Source organism: Bos taurus, chromosome 3, assembly GCF_002263795.3.
Source record: "Bos taurus isolate L1 Dominette 01449 registration number 42190680 breed Hereford chromosome 3, ARS-UCD2.0, whole genome shotgun sequence".
Classification (NCBI taxonomy): domain Eukaryota; kingdom Metazoa; phylum Chordata; class Mammalia; order Artiodactyla; family Bovidae; genus Bos; species Bos taurus.
This window is the reverse complement of record NC_037330.1, coordinates 43,624,994-43,646,882: the sequence shown is the minus strand read 5'-3', so window position 1 is coordinate 43,646,882 and position 21,889 is coordinate 43,624,994. Positions and strand designations below refer to the sequence as shown.

General features: G+C 38.0%; 1 long non-coding RNA gene across 1 annotated transcript; it reads left to right on the top strand.

Annotated features, from left to right (window-relative positions):
• The first annotated feature begins 94 nt into the window (after positions 1 to 94).
• LOC112445873 (uncharacterized) lies at positions 95 to 5,418 on the top strand. Its single transcript, XR_003033880.2, has 2 exons — positions 95 to 311; positions 4,826 to 5,418. It is a non-coding gene; the product is annotated as an uncharacterized lncRNA (long non-coding RNA).
• Positions 5,419 to 21,889: the final 16,471 nt, after the last annotated feature.

Genomic DNA, 21,889 nt, shown 5'->3' with positions numbered 1-21,889 from the left:
AGTTACTGTGCCTCTAGCTCTATGATGGCAACAGGTAGAGAGAGGTAGGTCTCATTTTTTGTTTTTGGTTTTTTTTTTTTCTATTAATAATGCCTGCATTCTGGAACCTGAGGCCCTATGAAGCTAGGAAATATATAGAATCATGAAGAGAGGAAGTGTTTCTTGGCAACTGACTAATCTATAACAACATTGTCATTCATCAACCTGAAGTCCACAAAAGCCACGCCTTGGTTCACACGGTCATCTAATACCTGAGTAGAAGAACACCCTCCAGACCTTGAGGGAAGGACCTGCCTGACAAAAGAAGAACAGTGAGTGTCTGTTAGAAAGAGCTTCCTTTGTAATACCGAGAGAACAGAAACAGAAGGGCTTGTGTTTCAAGGCCAGTATCCCCTGGGGAGAGGACATGTTCCCCTTGGTTTTTCCATCTTCCCATCTGGCTTCACTTCTTCAGGCTAACCTCATTGAGCCCTGCCAGCAGGCATCAATTAAACTGCCACCTACCAGACACCTGCCTGAGCGCTCCGTACCATCATTCCTTCTTATGGGAAGGTAGCAAGTGTCTACCCCTCACTCCAACCTTAGTCTAGGACCAGAGGAGGTCATGTCTCAGCCCTTCACCAACAGGAGCAGAACTGCTCTTCTTTACTGCAAAATGTCATGTCAAAGCCAAGCCTCAGTCTTAAATTTCCTGAAAGAATGAGTAGAGCTCTCAGGAAGGGGCCAGGCCAGTGAGCCCCTAATGCACTAAGTATGTTGCTTTTCTACCCCACTCAAGCTGGGAGAAGTAAAGAGTCTGTCACACAACAACCTCAGCCTCCATGTATTTTTCCCAAAGCCCTAGCTTGACAGAATCATCTATTAACAATGGGCTGGGTGTGGGTAGCAATTAGTAAATGACACTACTTGTGAAAGTAATATTGTATCTTAGATGCAGTTCTGTCAGAGGAATTAGACAAGAAAATGTCAAGGACAAAGGGCAAGAATTCAAGGCCACTATGCTTTTGTGCTTCTGCTGCCCTCCAGAACATTCTTCCAAGTCACCAAGATCTAAAACCAATTTAAAGCAAAATCAGACAATACCATCTTGAAACTCTTTTTAATTGAATGCATTGTAAATCCAGTGCTATAACAATATATACTCTAAAAAGGTAAGCTAAATTTAAAAAATCAGTTTACATTTTCTTCACATATGTAAAGCATCAAGTATTGATTTTATGTAACCAAGGATAAGAAGAAGAGAAATTCACAGACAAGAGCAGTAGTTCTCAACTAGGAGCGATCTTGACCCCAGGGTATATTTGACAAGATCTGAAGATATTTTTGGTCATCACAACTGAGAGGAAGGGGAGATGCTGCCCCTGACATTTAGCTGATAGAGGACAAGGGCGCTGCTAAACATTTTATGATGCACAAGACATCTCTTCTCACACTAATAAATAATTATCTGGCCCCAAATGTTAATGTCTTAGGTGGGAAAATCTTGGACTAGTGACACCAAAAAATGAACTTAAATTCTTTTCAGCAGTCATGAATTTTAAATAAAGTGTAACATTTATCATCTAAGTTCACACTTTGAACCCCCTTCATCCTCCTTAAGCCTGTGTTCCAATCATAGTACTGATAGATGACCTATGGAATGAGAATTTAAAAAACACCAAACTCTGCTTACAATCAAGATAAGCATCTCCATAGCACAGAACCAGACAGCCGTGTGAAATGGAGTGCCTTCCAGACTCTGGGTATAGGTGCAGTGGAAGCCATGAGTTTGGTTCCTGTGCACAATGGAGACATGGGAAAAGAAACCAAGTTTCACTGTATAAAAGCAGGTTTTAAGAATAAGTTGAGAAAAACTGCTACACAGAACTCTCTGAAGCAATGTCTTGCAGGAAGCTGAATGCCCAGGCAGGTAAAGTAAAAATACATAAATATTGACCAGTACCTGAGCCTAGCCACTCAGTGCCTGAATCTGTGATATCCTTAATGTCACAATGAGGCAGGGACTTGAATCACCAACATAAGAACTGCTTCTGGTCTTTGAGCCAAGGGGTCAGTGATGGTGACCACAACAGCACTAAATGGCAGAGAGGGTGAGAGAATAAATCTACACATCAAATTCCAAAATACACAAAGAAAATTAACACTCAAAAAAGTTACTTTAAAAAAATCAACAGAGCATAAATTTACTGTTAGTTTTTCAGTTGTTTCCAACTCTCTGTGACCCCATGGACTATAGCCCACCAGGCTCCTCTGTCCATGGACTTCTCCAGGCAAGAATACTGGAGTGAGTAGCCATTCCCTTCTTCAGGGGATCTTCCCAACTCAGGGATCAAACTTGGCTCTCCTGCATTGTAGGCAGATTCTTTACCACTGAGTCACCCAACCAAGAGAGATTTGGCAATAGCCGGTGACATTTTTGATCATCTTAACTGGCAGGGTTAAGTGTACTACTGGCATCTAGCAGGTAGAAGCACTGGAAAATTCATCAGAATTCAGAATAGCATGATGAAAAAATTATTTCTATATGAAATAGTAGTTAAAAGACAAAAGACAAATTGACTAACAGTAGTTCCAGGAAGTCGGACACGACTGAGCAACTTCACTTTCACTTTTCACTTTTATGCATTGGAGAAGGAAATGGCAACCCACTCCAGTGTTCTTGCTTGGAGAATCCCAGGGACAGGGGAGCCTGGTGGGCTGCCGTCTATGGGGTCGCACAGAGTCGGACACGACTGAAGTGACTTAGCAGCAGCAGCAGTTCCAGGAAGGGTATTAGAAGGAATGCAGTTGATACAATACTCAAAGATAAGGCAGATAAAATGGCTTAAAATATGAAGAAGTCTATGAGCACTATTAAAAGAGCACTCTAAGTACAAGCAGGATAAACAAAGATAAGTCTGCATCTAGACATCAGAGTAAATCAACAGACTATCAATATGTAAAGAGAAATTTTTTTAAAACTACCAGGGGAAAGGAGAGAACACCTAAAAGTAATGACAATAAACAAGTTTCTTAATGTTTTCACTATCAGTAGATTTCTCATCAGTAGCAATAGATGCCAGAAAATAACATAATGATATCTTCTAAAACCTTAGGGAAAGAATGCTTAACCTAAAATTCTATACTCAGCCACATTATCTTTCAAGAGTAGAAGCAAAATAAAAGTAATCTCAGACATAATAAAAATACCCATAGACTCTATGTAAACAAGGATCTTTTTGTGTAAATAGAGGCAAAGTTGTTATGTGTGTAACATACATGTAAAACTGTATATAATCACACATATTTGTATAAAACACATGTATACTGCATGTATATGTGTATACATGTTTATACAATTTTAGTTTCCACACCAAGAGAGGAACAAAAACAGGGAGTATGTCTAGAACTATCACAACAATAAAGAAAGAGAGAAAAAAAGAAAGAAAGAGGACGAAAGAAGGAAAGGAATGGAGAAAGAGAAGGAAGCGGGGAGAAGGGTAGGGACAAAGGGAAAGGATGATAACCAGAAAGCAGAGCTGAGATAGTAGAAGCAAATCCAGTAGTGCCAATAGTCATAATAAATGCAAAAAGAGTAACCGAACTGTGTGAGCGTGCTCGGTGGTGTCTGACTCTGCGACTCCATGGACTGCAGCCCACCAGGCTCCTCTGACCATGGGATTTCCCAGGCAAGAATACTAGAGTAGGTTACCATGCCGTCCTCCAGGGGATCTTCCCAACCAAGGGATCAGTTCAGCCTGCATCGCCTGTATCTCCTACATTGACAAGTGGATTATTTACCACTGAGCCACCTGGGAAGCCCAAATAACAGAGATTATCAAGAAAGAAAAATATATAGTTTGCAAGAGACTTGTTAAAATGCATAGAAAGTTTGGAAATAAAGGTCTAGAAAAGATACATCTTGAAAATATTAATCAAAAGAACTCTCATGTTTCAAATATAAGTGTCAATTTCCTTCTCTGTAAAATAGTAATGATAGTGAGTCTTAATGCTAGTCTCTCAAGATTAGATGACATAATGTTCAAGTGTGTTACACAGGCCCAGTTCATAATAAATACTCAATCCCTGTTGGATTTAAATCTCTTACCCTGAAACAGTGTTCTAAGAGCCCCCATACCAGCTAAAGATCGTTCCTCCTCTTATAAACAGACAGCTTATCCTGGGAGTTAGCACCGCCTTTGTCTGAGTTGGTGGCATGAGCTTCCGGACCACTTTACTTTTTCCATGCTGAGAAACTGGCAGCTTAGATTCAGGAATAAAGAGTCTATATTAGGTATTAATGCCTTCCAGGGTAAGGTATTCAGGGAATTTCACAGGTGCATTACAAAGATATAGAGACTAAAATCAGAATTCCAACTTCCTGGGACTCTGGAGAGAAAGAAGTGTGTTTTATGTTCCATTCTCATCAGTGTTTAATATTCCTGGTAGGTGAGTACACTAGGAGAAACAACTTCTAAGACTGAAAGAAGCTCTGAAAAGAAGTCTGGTCATACTGTTGTTTACCAAATGGGGTCAAATTCTACAATCCTGCTGGATGAAAAAGTACAAAATGTAAAATGTTATTATAGCTTTTAGAATTTTCAAACAGCAATAGCTTAAATTCAAAACAGTGCCTTAAAATTTAGTCTGAGGGTTTCAGCTTATAATCTTCAGCATAGCATAATAGTCCTATGATAATAACATTTTCAGTTACACTTGGAAAGACAAAATTTGACCATAAATATAAGGTAGTTTGGTTTGACTTTAAATTATACAAAAGCTACACCTGCTTAGACATAAGGGGTGCCAGACCTTCTGATAGCTTTTTTTTTCTTTCTTTTGAAAGGTTCCAAACCGTGTACTTTCAATATCATATTTAGCAAGAAAATATCTTCAAGCACCGTATCCCAACCCAGTGTCTGAGAAGCTGCCACTCTGAATCAACATTGCCCTAAATTTTGGACCTAGTGTGCAGTGAAATGCCAATTCTCGCCAAACCTACATGAAATTTTTAACAAGATGTCCTCTACTTTTATTTGATGTAGCAAGAGAAAAAGACAACTTCCCTGCTAGGAACTGGGAGAAGTCAAAAAAATCAAAGGAAATATTTCCAAAGGAAGAAAAAGGAACACATCACATTTGTAATAACTTCTTTCTTGCTAACCATAAGCTCCATAAAGACAAAAAGTATGGCTAAACTGGTAATATTAATACCTTTGACAGTAAATAATGCCTTTTATGTAAAATTAGCTATCATAGAGCATGATCCAATAAGTGCCAATTGACTAACTCAGATGGGATTCTCTTGGATCAACCCTTCCTTCTTGATTTTTGTAATTGTTCACTTTCTCACTCTGAGTCCCGCCCATCCCTCTCCTTATTCCCTCATTCTGCCTTTAAAATGCCCAGTTACCTTTTTATAAATTGAAGTTGAATTCATCCTGGACTCTTTTCTTTATTACAGTTATATATCATTGATGAAAACCTGCCTTTACCACTTTGACTACCGCCTGACTTTATCTTCAATAGTACTTGTATATTAAAATAAAATGACTTTTAAAACTGCCAACTTTAAGAGATAGAACCATCCCAATTTTTAAGGACTGTTCAATAAAATCTATAAAGAAGGGGAAAAATGAAAACAAGAAGGAGATGATAAAGAAAGCCATAATGGTTATTTTGACTTTAAATTGACACGACTAAGGGAAATTTTGATGCTAATAAATATGAATCATTTTGAGCTCCTCTGGAATGGAGAACACTAACATTGTGTCAGAAATAAATACAGAGAACCACTGCAAGCCTTCCTTCCTTCATTTATCCTTTCAACAAATTATATTGAGCACCTAGTATATCAAGAACCAAGCAAGCAGGCAGAATAACCCGGCAGCCAAAAGCTATATGGAAATTACAACTCAAGACTAACAAAACAAAAGGGAAAAACAAAACAAAGTCATGCTGCTGCTGCTGCTGCTGCTAAGTCGCTTCAGTCGTGTCCGACTCTATGCGACCCATAGACGGCAGCCCACCAGGCTCCCCTGTCCCTGGGATTCTCCAGCCAAGAACACTGGAGTGGGCTGCCATTTTCTTCCTCAATGCATGAAAGTGAAAAGTGAAAGTGAAGTCGCTCAGTCGTGTCCAACTCTTAGCGACCCCATGGACTGCAGCCCACCAGGCTCCTCTGTACGTGGGATTTTCCAGGCAAGAGTACTGGAGTGGGGTGCCATTGCCTTCTCCAAGAGTCATGCATAATTTATTATTTATTATTATTATATCTTATTAACATTTTAGAAACTAGTAAGTACCAGCACTGTGCCAACCACATACATTTTTTTTTTGAACTTTTAAATTTTTATTTTTTTTTAACACCAAAAACGTCTTCTATTGGGGTATATCCAATTAACAATGTTGTGGTAGTTTCAGGTGAACAGCAAAGGGACTCAGCCATACACATACATGTATCCATTCTCCCCCAATAGAAAGACATGCCCAACCCCAGAACATTTTATCAAATGATCTGAGGATGGGCAGATCTGACCACTCAATTCTTACAGTCTTTCACATAGCTTCATACCCTATTGTTGCTCTCTTATCAATGAGAAAAAGAACACAGGTTGTTAAATTGTTCCCATTACTGTATATCAAGTCTTGTACCATTCTGATAAAACCTTATGTTAATCTAAATTTATCTGACCTGGGAAAGTCTTCTAATATTGTCATCAGATTCAAAAAATGAATAGCATGAACCCTCCATCCTCCACAGTTAGCTTTCTCCTGGCTATAATCTTCATTTTTCTTGCTGGACCATGCTCCTAGGAATGACACCATTGGTGCCAGTTTTCTGGAATGACCATCAGAGGCCAGGCAGCTCCACAACTCTCCTGTGGTTTCTAATGCCAGAGGGCCACACTGGGGCATGGATCAGCTTTGCCACAGAGGATCCTCCAGTCCCACAACGGAATCTCTGGCTGCCACACTGAGGACCAACATCTCTTCAAAATTACTTTTCTAATTGCCCCAGAAACTCTCTTCCCAATAGTGTTTCTTTATATTTTTTGGAAAACATTGATATGAGGGATAAAACTAGAGGACCACTTGCTCAAGTTCCTAGGGTCTTCCAAGTTGACTAAAGTTTTAAACCCAAATACTAGACTCTTAAATAAAATCTAGCACGGAGGTCATTGATCCTGCTGTCAGATCAGTAGTAACATGACACAGGCCACAAGAGAAAGCTTTGCAACATCACTACTTACTTGTCTAATGGGGAAGAAATCCTTTGGAAGTCTCTAACAACCCAATATCTGCATTAGTACCACCAAAATGAGGACCCTTAGCAATATTTAGTGGCTTGGAGAAATTTGATTTACCTGAAGAATAAAATTAAGCTTAAAAAAGAAGTTTTTGAATGAAAAGATATTAATAGTATCAGACAGCCAAGTCCTTGGAGACCAAGAGAAATATATTGAGGTTTGAGGTCTGAGAAAGAGAGGCCATTCATAGAAGAAATTCATGGGGATTGTAGAAAGCTGTAACCACAGAGAAAAAATCAATCCAGCCCTCAACTTCAAAGAGGACAGCAAACAAAGGGGAAGTCTGAGAAGGAAATATATAGAGGATTGAGAAACTTCACCATAAACATGACTGAATATGAAGATGTCAAGGGGAGGGGAAACAGATAAACTAACTCAAAAGAAACTGAGCTCTCTACACAGAGAAAGCACACAGTTTTTTGGAGAGGTCCAAAATTTCACAAGAAAAACGTTATTATTGTTGTTTGTTCTTTCCTATCGCAGCAGCCTAACTGGAAAGCAATAGAGTCAGCTAGAAAAACACAATGCCGGCTTCTGTTCTAGGGGAAATGGAAAAAAAAGAAAAGAGGTCCAAGGTTGCCTCCTTCTTACCCACTCTTGAGGCACATTTTTATACCATTGTTGGACTTTGCAGTGTTCCTCTGGTTGCCATGGCATCAGAGAGACAAATGCCCTGCTTCCATTTTAAAACTGAATTCCCTTACAAACAAAATTGTTTCCATTTGAGAATATTCTCACCCTCACACTCCATCAGAGCTGTTTTCAAAAGAATGTGTCTTAAAAACATGGAAGAAAATTCATTGCATTCTTCTAATTAGGGAAGAAATATATAGTTCTTTTTTAAGAACTAGAAAATACAGAAAAATATTTTCTAAATGAAATTAGATGAGTTAATGAGCTCTTCACCTACAGGTGACCAATGGCTCACATTTGGGCATATCTATTTCTCTATGTATTTTCTCTATGTAAATATATTTTTGTTTTATATATTACAAAACTGCAGCCCCATTATGTATACAGTTGTGCCTGCTTCCTTTTCATCACTTTATATCCTATAGATGTACTCTTCTGAAGTAGGGTTATAAAATTCAGAGGTGGTCTTTATAAAACTTTAGCATTTTTCTCATTTCCATCTTATTATTATCTAAGGAAGAATTTAATAAGATGGCAGTCTGGCCTTGGTGTCGCCATGAATCTAAATGTTTGAGAGAAGTTAGTAGCAGAAAAGGATGAGTTAACTGTGTTAGGAAATTCTTGGAAATTTTTGTTCACTTTCCATTACATCATGTCATTGAAAAGGGAGTAGGGATAGCATCAAATAAGGTTTGTTTGAACCAAAAAGATCTGAAAAAGTAACTATAAAATGTTATGGGTTTGTTTCAACAATACATGTTCTCCACAAGTACCAGAGAAATCTACAATTAACAATTCTTTAACCTATTCATTCTTGCAAAGCAGATCAAGATTACCAGGCTAGTCCCATAAACCAGGAAACTGGACTCTGAAGGATATAAAAACCCCAACAAAGAAGGTGTCGTAGTGGAAATTACATCAGTTTTGCTTCGAACAAACGTGGCTCAAATCTAAGCCCTGCAATTCAGTAGACGTGTGACCTAAAACATGTTGCTCTAATTCCCTAAATCTCAATTTCCTTATCTCTAATAATTTGGATTGAAAAACTACCCAGCCACAGCACTGCAATAAGAATTAAATGACATGAAATGGGGGAAATGCTTTAACATCATGCCTGACAGAGGGTAGGTGTCTGGTTCAAATTCATACCCTTCTTTCAATGGAAACCTGAAATAAACTTAAAACTCTACTTCAGAATTACACCATTTCCGTAAACAGTGGTGTTTATGTTGTTTGTTATGTGAGTGATTAGTGATTCCACATTGTTTTTCTTACATTAACATTCTTGTTAACACTGCCTCCATTCTCCTTTCAGTAGAAGTTATGTAATGCAAAAAGTTTTCTGCTGAAACTTTAGAGTCAGGAAGAAAAGGAATGTTCATATGTCCAACAAGTTTCTTTTTCTGAATTCCCAGCTCAGTAGAGGAAACAAGTTAATTTGTGTACTGTCAAAATCAAAAGAGAAAAAAAGACTTCCCCTGTTCACTGTTCAGAAATCTCCTTAACTATTCTACCAGGACTTCCAGAATCAAGATTAAAAAGAGAAGAAAAAAAATTATGTTTCCACAGGTTTCATATCAATAGGAGGATGTTGAAATTGTGCCGGTAAACAGAGTAAGGAAGCAAAAGCCTCGTTAGGATCTAATTATTTTATAATTAACCTACTGAAAGCAGATGCAATCCAGAGTTTGCTCAAGAGATTTTTGAAGATTAAAAGATTAAATTAAACCAGTTATTTACTAAACCTGAAAATATATGGCAGGCATCAAAAAAAAATTCTCATTTTTTAATATTCCTAGGGTGGCAACCCACTCCAGTGTTCTTGCCTGGAGAATCCCAGGGATGGGGAGCCTGGTGGGCTGCCCTCTATGGGGTCGCACAGAGTCAGACACGACTGAAGCGACTTAGCAGCAGCAGCAGGGTTAGTCTAAGTTGTAATAAAAAGTAAAAGTGTCACTATTTTTCTTTTGGATATTATCTTTATTTATTTAGCATGTTTAAAAATCACTTGTATAGGTAAATCAATGTAACATTGGAAACGAATAACTTATATCCCATATTTATAGTCACCCTAAGTATAAACTACTAATGCTAATACTAGAAGATTGAGGATTAGATAGATAGCAAAATACTACTTCTGAACCATTTTTTAAATTAGTACTTGGATATAAATCTGGCCCAGTCTGCTGAGATAGTCTATAAGTTTCTATATAAGTCAATGTCATTTTACAAATGAAAACAATACATAGAAAAGTTTTGTGATTTGGCTAATGATCTAAAGGCTTGAAAAAATACAAAAAATTTAAAAGCTATAAAGACTTGAAAACTAAAATCGACATGTTTGGATTTTTTCCTGGGACAGTGATGAGTTATTGAAAGTTTTTGACCATGAGTGTTACATCATCTCTAAATCATTCAGAAAACAGTTTGCAGAATAAACTTAAGGAGGGAGAAATTAGTGACAGGAAGTTTAAACAAAATTATTCGGCAAAAGGTTAATTTTAAAAAGAGACAAATTTGCTTCAACTGTAAGTGGTTTTCTTTCAGTTTGCGTGTGGGGTTTTTTGTCTCCCCTACCCCATTAGAAATTCCTTTTCTATTGTCTCCTTTTCTTTAGAGGAAATCTGGTCACTGTCCCACCCCCTTCCTTCCCCAGTGCATTCTTGGAAACTCCTCCCTTGTTACATCTTATTCTAGCTTTAGATTCCAGCCTCTGGTTGTAAAACTTCTCTGCTCCTGCTGCTGCTAAGTCGCTTCAGTTTAGTTCAGTTCCGTTCAGTTCAGTAGCTCAGTTGTGTCCGACTTTTTGCGACCCCATGAATCGCAGCATGCCAGGCCTCCCTGTCTATCACCAACTCCCGGAGTTCACTCAGACTCACGTCCATCGAGTCAGTGATGCCATCCAGCCATCTCATCTTCTGTTGTCCCCTTCTCCTCCTGCCCCCAATCCCTCACAGCATCAGAGTCTTTTCCAATGAGTCAACTCTTCGCATGAGGTGGCCAAAGTACTGGAGTTTCAGCTTTAGCATCATTCCTTCCAAAGAAATCCCAGGGCTGATCTTCAGAATGGACTGGTTGGATTTCCTTGCAGTCCAAGGGACTCTCAAGAGTCTTCTCCAACACTATAGTTCAAAAGCATCAATTCTTCAGTGCTCAGCCTTCTTCACAGTCCAACTGTCACATCCATACATGACCACAGGAAGAACCATAGCCTTGACTAGACGAACCTTTGTTGGCAAAGTAATGTCTCTGCTTTTGAATATGCTATCTAGGTTGGTCATAACTTCCCTTCCAAGGAGTAAGCGTCTTTTAATTTCATGGCTGCAGTCACCATCTGTAGTGATTTTGGAGCCCCCAAAAATAAAGTCTGACACTGTTTCCACTGTTTCCCCATCTATTTCCCATAAAGTGGTGGGACCGGATGCCATGATCTTCGTTTTCTGAATGTTGAGCTTTAAGCCAACTTTTTCACTCTCCACTTTCACTTTCATCAAGAGGCTTTTTGGTTCCTCTTCACTTTCTGCCATAAGGGTGGTGTCATCTGCATATCTGAAGTTATTGATATTTCTCCCAGCAGTCTTGATTCCAGCTTGTGCTTCTTCCAGTCCAGCGTTTCTTATGATGTACTCTGCATATAAGTTATATAAGCAGGGTGACAATATACAGCCTTGATGTACTCCTTTTCCTATTTGGAACCAGTCTGTTGTTCCATGTCCAGTTCTAACTGTTGCTTCCTGACCTGCATACAAATTTCTCATGAGACAGATCAGGTGGTCTGGTATTCCCATCTCTTGAAGAATTTTCCACAGTTTATTGTGATCCACACAGTCAAAGGCTTTGGCATAGTCAATAAGCAGAAATGCCGTGTCCAACTCCGTGCAACCCCACAGATGGCAGCCCACCAGGCTCTTCTGTCCACGGGATTCTCTAGGCAAGAATACTGGAGTGGGTTGCCATTTCCTTCTCCCAAAACTTCTCTATTTGTGGCTAAAGAAGCAGATTTCATGATTGGGCATCATGTTTCATGTTCACCACCCCCTGCCTTTCCCCCAGTACATATATTTGAGCCCCTCAGAGGAGCTGCCTTCATGCACAGCCATAGACTATAAGTCCTTTGGGGGATTACATCTCATCAAAAGAGTTACAGAGCATCTGTCATCCAGCATTCCCAAATAAGTCTTGACTTTGACCCCCACAAAATGTTTTAAACTGAGATGGATTTCTTTGCAGTGAGAAATCACAAATCCACCAAAAAAAAAAAAACAAAGTGTTTCTTTTTAAAATACCCATTCCTGAGGGTTTTGAGAACTAAGGTAGGCTGGCAAGGGTTGGCAAGAGCAGAGTCTGTGATTTAGGTGTTGCTTTCAAGGCCCAGCCTTCTTATGAAAGGAACGTGGTTTCTCGTTCTCATGCGGTATGCTGCCTACCTAAGGGAATATAGGGTGTTTTTTGTTTTTCTTTTTTGCTATGAGAATATCTTTCTTCTTTGGGATACATGTTTTTACTTGCAATAAACTGAAAAAATAGGAATTTTGATGATAAAAGGAAAATATAATGACGTTTATTTTTATGTGATCAATAAGTAAACCTTCATGAACTAGTTAACACTCAAGAAAATGCCACATATTTGACAAAGCTCATTGACTTTTAAATTAAAAGAAATACTTAAGAATGTATCCACTAACTCTTCATTTTGAATATGAAAAAAGGGAAACACTTCTCCACTTGGTAAGGGCATAATTCCTTGGTGAATGGAGTATAATAAAGAATATCCGGAAATTTATATAATAAAAAAGTCTTCTAAAATAGCTGGCAGGTCATTCCGTTTAGGGATTATCTCATATGAAAAATATTCAATAGGGATATTACTTTTGGACTAATAGGTTTTCTATGTTCCAGAGTCTAGTTAGCATACCATGCTTATTAACTTTAATAAAGGAGTTAAAAATACTTTTTCAACCTCTGGCACTTTCTCAGAGTGCTTATCAAATTACATTTGAACTTGCCTATTGTCTTTATCCACCACTAAGCTGTCAGCCTGGAGAGGACAGGGACAACATCTGACTTGTTCATCATTATTATCTCACTGACTAAAGATTGTAGGCTTCAGTAGCTCCTTGTTGAATAAAGTTAACACTTTTAACATCAGAGTTGCTTTTTAAATAAATGGCTTATTTTTAAAATAGTTTTGGGTTCACAGAAAAGTTGCAAAGATAGTACCAAGAATTCTGATAGGCCCTTATCCAGTTTCAGTTTGCCCTAATGTTATCATCTGACTGAGTATATGTCTCACAACTAAAGAAACCAGCATCAGTGAATTACTCTGAAGTAAACTCCAGACTTTTTTCAGATCTCAATAAATTTTCCCATTAACATTCTTTTTCTATTCCAGAACCTGATGCAGGATACTACGTTGCATATAGTTGTCATTTCACGTTAGTGTGACAGTTTCTCAGTCTTTCCTTATTTTTCATGACTTTGAGAGTTTCAAGGAGTATTAGTTACACATTTTGTAAAGTATCTATAGAATTGGTTTTTTCTGATGTTTTTCTCATAATTAATCAAAGGTTATGGGTTTTGAAAAGAAAGCTGCAGAAGTGAAGCATCTTTCTCCTTATTTCATATAAAGGACACTTGATATGCATGTGACGACATTGGTGATGCTAACTTTGGCCATGTGGTAAAGACAGTGTTTGCCAGGTTTCTCCACAGTAAAGTTACTATTCTGCTCCTTCCTTACCCTACCCTTTGGAAGTGAGTCAGTAAGTCCCAACCACATTCAAAAAGTGGAGTAGGGAAGCCCCCACATAAATTATTAGGAATTCTTCTTTTGGAGATTTTTCTCTTTTTCCCCATTTACTTTTTTATTCAACCATTTATGTATGTCACTATTAATGTATTCATATTTTATATTATAATCCTATATTATGATCTATCTTGCTGTTCAGATTATTGACATGCTTCTTTGACATGCTCCATCCTTTAATTTTTGGAATATTTCCTTACTATTTAGCAGTAGAAGATGCTCCAGGCTCATCTTGTATTTTCCCTAACCAGGTCTAGAGTCAACCATTTTCTAAGGACCCCTAGGTGAGTTTATAGCAAAATGTTATTGAGAAATCAAGGTCTGTGCACTGAGAGTACATGTTTCTCCTGAGATGTTATTGCTTCTAGACTCTCCGTGGACTCTTGTCTCAGTGGACAGAGCTAGGTGATATATATATATATGTATATGTATATATGAGTACTGGAGTGGAGTGCCATTGCCTTCTCCATATACATATGTGTGTGTGTGTGTGTGTGTATATATATATATATATATATATATATATATATATGTGTGTGTGTGTGTGTGTGTGAACCTAAATACACATTTAATTTTTTCTGTATTAATTCATCTCTCTGTATATTAAACCACATGTGAGTTCACGCTAATGTCTTTGACTCTAATCCAGTACCAGAGGGCTCATTCTAACATTCCCCTCGTGCTTGCCTGGAACCTTCCACTCCAACAGTGAGAAACATGGCTTCCATTCACTTATTTGTTCAGCCCCAGTGTATATGTAAAGCAGGTTTTAATTATTAACTCATACCTCTATAAGAAACAAATTTACCAACTAGAATACAGTGCTCACATATAGTTCTTTTTTGTCTTCAACCTTACAATTTCAGTCCAAACTCTGTTTTTCAACTCAGCTAGGTTTTTTTCCCCCTCCTACACTCTTTAATGCAGTCATGCTGTACATTTATACTATAGTTAGAATCACTGGCCAAAGTCCACATTTCATCTTGGGATCTCTAATATCTTCATTGGATACACTGAAGTTTCCCATATGTGATATACACTCTATACATTGTGACAAATGCAGGGTTATGCATCCACCATCCCAGTGCCATACAGAATAATTCTATGACCCTAAACTTTTCCTGTGCATCCCTTTTGTAGTCAACTACTTCTAGACCAACTCCTGGAAACCCCTGATATTTTTGTCTCTATACTTTTATTCTTCCAGAATGTCATATGAATGGAATGATGCAATATGTAGCCTTTGTGATCTAGCTTATTTCACTTAGTATAAAGCACTTAAGACTCATCATGTTGTTGGGTAAATCAATTACATATTCTTTTCTATTGCTGAAAAGTGTACCACTGAATGGATATACCACAATTTATGTATTTTTCAGATAAAAGACATTTTAGTTAAATCTAATTTTTTGTGAACATAAAGAAAGCTTCTATAAGCATTTATATACAGTTTGTGTTTAAATAGAGGTTTCAATTCAGTTGGAAAATACCTAGGAGTATGATTACAGAGTCATAGAGTAAATCTGTTTAACTTTATGAGAAATTCCCAAACTGTCTTACAGGGGCCTTTTAAAATGTTATGATATAGATGGCAGAATTCAAATCATTTTTAAACCAGTTCAGCTATAAAGTTAAATTGTAGCATTAATAGTTTATTGTTGGGAGAGGAGCCAAGATGATGAAATGGGAAAACCCTGAGCTCACCTCCTCCCATGGGAGCATATAGAGAGCAACTATGAACAAGAATTTACAGAGCAGCTATCGACAAAAACAATCTGAAGATTAGACTATTTCCAGAGCAACTATCAAAATTACAACTATTTACAGAGCAACTATCAACAAGAACAACCTGAAGATTAGCAGAACAGATATAAAGAAGAAACTAAAATAAGATGGATAGGAGCAGCAGAGACACGGTATAATCAAGACACTCACACGTAGGCAACCCACAAAGGGAAGGAATATGACAATCACACAAGTCCTCCCCATGGAACAAGGGATCCAAGTTCCACAATGGGCTCCTCAGCCCAGGAGTCCTGAAGTTAAGCCCTAGAACATCTATCTGGCTTTGAAGGCCAGCTGGCCTTGCTTTCAGGAGACCCAGAGGGTTGTAGGAAACAGACTCCATGCTTAAAGAGTGCACATAAAATCTCACACATTCCAAGACCCAGGATAGAAAGAGTCATTCCAAAGGAGTCTGACTTAGACCTACTTGCTAATCTTCAGGAGCCTACCAGAGAGGCAAGGAGCAAACAGGATTACCCAGGGATATAGATGATGATGCAGCTATTTGGAGGAGCTCATCCTACCACAAAGACATTAGGTAAGTGCCACTTCAGAGTCCTTGCTCTGACTTATTAGCACTGGGACCTGGCCCCACCCATGAGTCAGTCAGCACTTGTCCTGGGACAACCCTTCCCAAAGCCAAGCAGTCAGCCCTGTGGGGACAAAGGCCCACCACCCAAAGGCCCACCCAAAGACCCACCCATGGGTAGCTGTAGGCCCCCATTTAATCCCAGCCACCCCAGGACTTCCCTGGTGGCTCAGTTGGTAAAGAATTGACCTGCAATGCAGGACACAGAGGTTCGATCCCTGGGTTGGGAAGATCTCCTGGAGAAGGGAATGGCAACCTACTGCAGTATTCTTTTTTTTTTTAATAGTCCAGTTGTTTTTTGTTTTTTGCTGTTTTCAGACAGTTTTTTTTTCCTTTTCTTTTTTTTTTAACTTTAAATTTATTTATTTTAATTAGAGGCTAATTACTTTACAATATTGTATTGGTTTTGCCATACATCAACATGAATCCGCCACGGGTATACACATGTTCCCAATCCTGAACCCCCCTCCCTTCTCCCTCCCCATACCATCCCTCTGGGTCATCCCAGTGCACCAGCCCCAAGCTTCCTGTATCTTGCATGGAACCTGTACTGGTGATTCGTTTCATGGCAGTATTCTTACCTGGGAAATCCGATGGACAGAGGAGCCTGGAAGGCTATAGTCCATGGGGTCACAAAGAGTCAGACACAACTGAGTGACTAAACCACCACCACCACCACTACCCTAGGACTAAGTCCCACCTACCAGTAGATTAGCCCTATCCCAGCAGAAGGAAGCAAGCTTAGGATCCCCCTGGCTCCAGCTTCACGTGTCAGAGAGATATGGTGTATGTATACCATAGAATATTACTCCACCATCAAAAACAATGTTATTTTGCAATTGGCAACAATATGTAGAACTAGAGGGTATTATGCTAAATGAAATGTCAGACTGAGAAAGAAATACCATATCATTTCACTAATATGTGAAATCTAAAACACAAGACCCATGAAAAGACATAGCAAAACAGAGACAGAGTCACAGATGAAAAATCAAACAGGTGATTTCCAGAGGGGAGGAGGCTGGAGGGAAGAAAGAAATAGGTAAAGGAGATTAAGAGGTAAAAACATACAGTTAGAAAACAAATTAGTTATAGACATGAAATGGGCAGTGTGGAGAATATAGTCAATATGATGTAATATCTTTGTATGGTGACAAGTGGTAACTAGATTTACTGTGGTGCTTATTTCGAAATGCATAGAACTACTGATTCACTAAGATGTGCATCAGAAACTAATATAGTGTTATGGGTCAATTATACTCCAAAAAACACATACAGGGGAGAAGGATTTGGATGAAGGTGGTCAATGGGTACAACATCCAATTATAAGATAAATAAATCTGAGGCTGTAACATTCAACATGATAAATATAATTACTACTGTTAGATATTATGTATGAAAGTTGTGTTAAGAGAGTAAATCCTAAAAGTTCTCATTACAAGGAAAAAATATTTTTTCTATTTAATTTGGTATCTATACAAGATGATGGATCACTAAACTTATTGTGATAATCATTAACTTTAAAACTTAAACTTTAGAAACCATAGTTAAAAGCTCATCTAAGAAGATCTACAACCACTGGTGACTGGAGGATCTCAGGCCAATTATATGCAGTTAACATCATTTGTAAACAGTGTTATATTACTTATACACAGAATTATCGGGTTAAATGGTCTTTGTCCTGAGGATGTTTATAACCAAGTTGGTAATTCATAAAGACAACCTAATTTCAGATGAATAATGTGGTAATTCTCTAGAAAGCATATTAAAATTCTATAAATATTAATAAGCAGCCTGTTTGTCCTACTTTAAAGCATCATGCTTCTCAAAGATAAGGGCACTACATCATTAATTAAAAAAAAACTAAATAATGATTTCTCATAATTATCAATGAAGACTTCTTCTGTAGATTGTATATCTTACATAGCACTTTCAACTGACCTCCTGATTAAATTATTCCTAAAATATCTGCATGTTATTCTCATATCATCTTGAATCTTCTTTAAGTCTAACCACACACTTTAAGTGTTTTTCTAAATCTATTTGCTAAAATATAAACTAAATTGTCATTTCTTCGAAAGGCAAGACCATTTCTTCCATTTATTTACTTTACTGTACAGTGTCAGAAAGTCCAATGACAAATAAGCAGACATTTTCAAATACTCAGCTGTGTAATTTACATGCTGCCTATCTCTTTTGTTGTATCCTTCAAAGAGAGAAGATGAAAAAAATTGTAGATTATCAATAGAAATAAAAGGTATTGTCCTCCTCTGTTCATTAACTCACATGCAGTTTCTGAACAGCTGAGATAATAATGGACTTTAATTCTAAATGTATTTATTAAAATATATTTCTCCCACTTTTGTCTCCCCCCACCAAGAAAATACAAAACTGTAGACCTAACCATTCTAGAACTTGTCTGTGCCTATACATTTTACACAGACTAAAATTTTTAAATTTACAATGTGAACTATGCTCTTCACTTCACAACTTTATTAATGGGAATAATCTTTTAATCATTATATCAAGCTGGATCATTATATCAATGTGGATCAATCAAAACAACTGAGAGGTAATTTCTTCTCTGAAATCAGGATCCAGGACCCATTTCAGAGATGTGCAACCTCGCGCAGTCACAATGTCTCCAGAGTTACAGAGGCCCTGTGTTTGGTTTAACCCTCTGCTGTCTCTCTCTTGAAATTCTTAATAATTTTTGAATTATTCAGAGGGCCTTCGTTTTCATTTTGCACTGAACCCTGAAAATTATGTAACCAGTCCTGTTAAAATCATATTTTAATCAATAATCAAGGCATTGTAAAGGCATTCTGCACAACCATCCATACTTCTTCCTTCTACCAGATTCTATTTTTAGGATCATAGACTCATGAATCAGCCAACTTGGTTCTGCAAAGACTACAATTCTATAAATTTCTCTCTCCTTATTCGTCAGGGATGAGGGGAAGGGAGGGAAAAAAGAGAGGAGGGGCGTTATAGCCAAAACACTCCTTTGCAGTGTTTACATTTAGACTGGAACTTTCTAACGGCCCAGATTAATGAAGAGGCTACTGATTTAAGGGGCTATATCTGGCAATCTGTTCCCGGTCTTGAAATCAGAGGGAACAAGGTGCGATGGATGAGATTTGGCATTAGTAGATTTGGGTGTGAATCCTATATTCGCCATTCACCATAAGTTATTTAAACACTAAAGCTCAGGGTTTTGGTTTTTTAATTTTATTTTAATAGTAGAGATGATAACTCCCTGCAAATTTTTGTAAAATTACAAAAAAACATGGCTTATACTCTATATTATTTTGGAACTATTCTGTCTATAAAAATATACACTCTTGAGTGATTAAGACTTTAAATATTCCTTAAACCCTCCCTTTCTGGACCATTCTCACTGCAAAGTTCTTTTTGACTTTTCCATATTACCATCAAAATTCATCACATGTATTTATATCCTAGCTGAAAAACACAAAGGCATTGAGAATAGATTCCAGTACATAGGTTCTTTACACTTGGAAGACCTTTATTAAACTGCTTGGAGAACTTCCCCTGGTGGTACAGTGGATAAGAATCCACCTGCCAGTGCAGGGGACATGGGTTCTATCCCTGGTCTGGGAAGATTCCACATGCCTCGGACAACTAAAGCCATGTGCCACAACCTCTGATCCCCACTGCTCCAAGAACTGAAACCCATGTGCCTAGAGTCCATGATGTACAATAAGAGAAGCCACCACAATGAGAAGCCTGTGCATCACAACAAGGAAAAGCCCTCACTCATCGCAACCAGAGAAAGCTCATGCGTGGCAACCAAGACCCAGTATAACCAAAAATCAATAAATAAATAATTTAAATGAATAAGTTGCTTGGAAATGCATAAAAATAGATAGGCAAAGTGCACCAAAAACACGATTTTTCAAGAACTGACCTAACTACCTCACCAAAACCCTATAAATGTACATCTCTCCCTCTTGGACTGATTCTTCTGGCTTTCTCCTTCTGCTCACTATTTAAGACAGAAGAAGTAAAAAGAAGCTTTTTAAATCTAACTTTGCTTGTGAACCTTTACTCTCCTTGGTAAAAAAAAAAAAAAATTAGCTATATTTGAATTCATCATCATTCAAGGGGAATATTAAATTACATGGTTTACTCCATTTGAGAGTATGTGTGCGTGCTCAGTCATGTCCAGTTCTTTGCAACCCTATGGACGATAGCCCGCCAGGCTTCTCTGTCCATGGGATTCTTCAGGCACGAATACTGGAGAGGGTTGACATTTCTTCCTCCAGGGGATCTTACCAACCCAGGGGACAAACTTGCATTTCTTATGTCTTCTACATTGGCAGGCAGATTGCTTACCACTGAGCCACCTGGGAAGCCCCTTACTCCATTTAAAAATATGAATTTTCAATGAAGAAATCAGGTTAAAATATGTTTCATGCTGTTATCATCACCAAATGATGTAAGTAAATTCCAAAAGGATGCCATCACAGGGTACATTCAATGTCAAATGTGTCCGGAGCTATTTATAATTAGGTTTCAGTTGATGCAGGTTTTGAGTAAACAATCTAGATGCTTTATCAAATTCCACCATCAAAACTTACCCTGCCACAGTCACCTAAGCATTGAAACTTTGACTCAATGACTTTCATTGTGTGTGCCTGATTGTTGACATTGGCCCTTGAGAGGAAATGACATTAAACAAGAGACTGGTGTGCCAAGGTGCACAGCCTTAGAGCCAGCCCTCTCACCCTACCTCAAGAAGTTCAATTCACTTAAAACCAGTTAGAAGATTAGTTTGTCCTATAAGACTCAGATCAAGGTTCTGAAGCTTCAGTAGGTTATTCCAATCTACTTTGCAAATTTGTTCCTTTCTAACATGACTCTGTATTACTTCCCAGAATAATGACATCAATCCTGTTACTTGATGAACTGGTTTTCCATTAAAATCATCATTGGATTTTAGGCTTAGTACCTTTGGAATTATCTCATGCATCTCTTTTATTTTACAATCCAGAAAACTAATACCAGATTATCTAAATGACTTGCTCAAATGTTGCAACATGTTATTTGCAGATTTGGAGCTGAAACTTAGTGTTCTTTTCATTAGACAGTGTTCTTTTCATTAAACAGTGAAGCTTCTCTAAAGTTTATCATACCTGTCTGTGTCCTTCGCTAAAACCTACCCCTTACTTTCATCAGAATATACTATGTTAGAGAAGCAAGATGCTCAAATATGAACAACAATCTCAGATACAAAAAGAATATTCCTCTCCATATTTAGGTAAAGACTAGGAAAATAATATTTATTTAAAGAATGAAAATTCCCCCCAGGGATTTGCAGTACTTTGAGGACACCACATGTCTAAACACCAGCAGATTGCAAGGCCGGGGGTGGGGGTGGGTGGGGTGGGCACTCATATTAGCTGCCACAAACATGAAATACTGCACAGCAAAGTAATTTCCAGATGGCTACAATAAGATGGCAAAATGTGAATTTCTTTTCCTCATGTCTTCACCATTTCATTAAGGGTCTAGATATGCATTCATTCAAGTACATCTTATTTTTTGCCAAAACCAAAATACACATGGAATAATCTTCAGCTACTCTTAGAAACCCCATAGCTAATCCTAGCTATAGCAGGGTGTGTGACACTAGGGCCAAGGGAGCCTACCAAAAGTTTAAAACACATGCTCTTTCCTCAAATCTCACTACCATAGTACCATGCTTAGCCCATCCTGGTTCAATCTCTATCCCCCATCCCTAGTTCGTAAAGATCTTTGGAG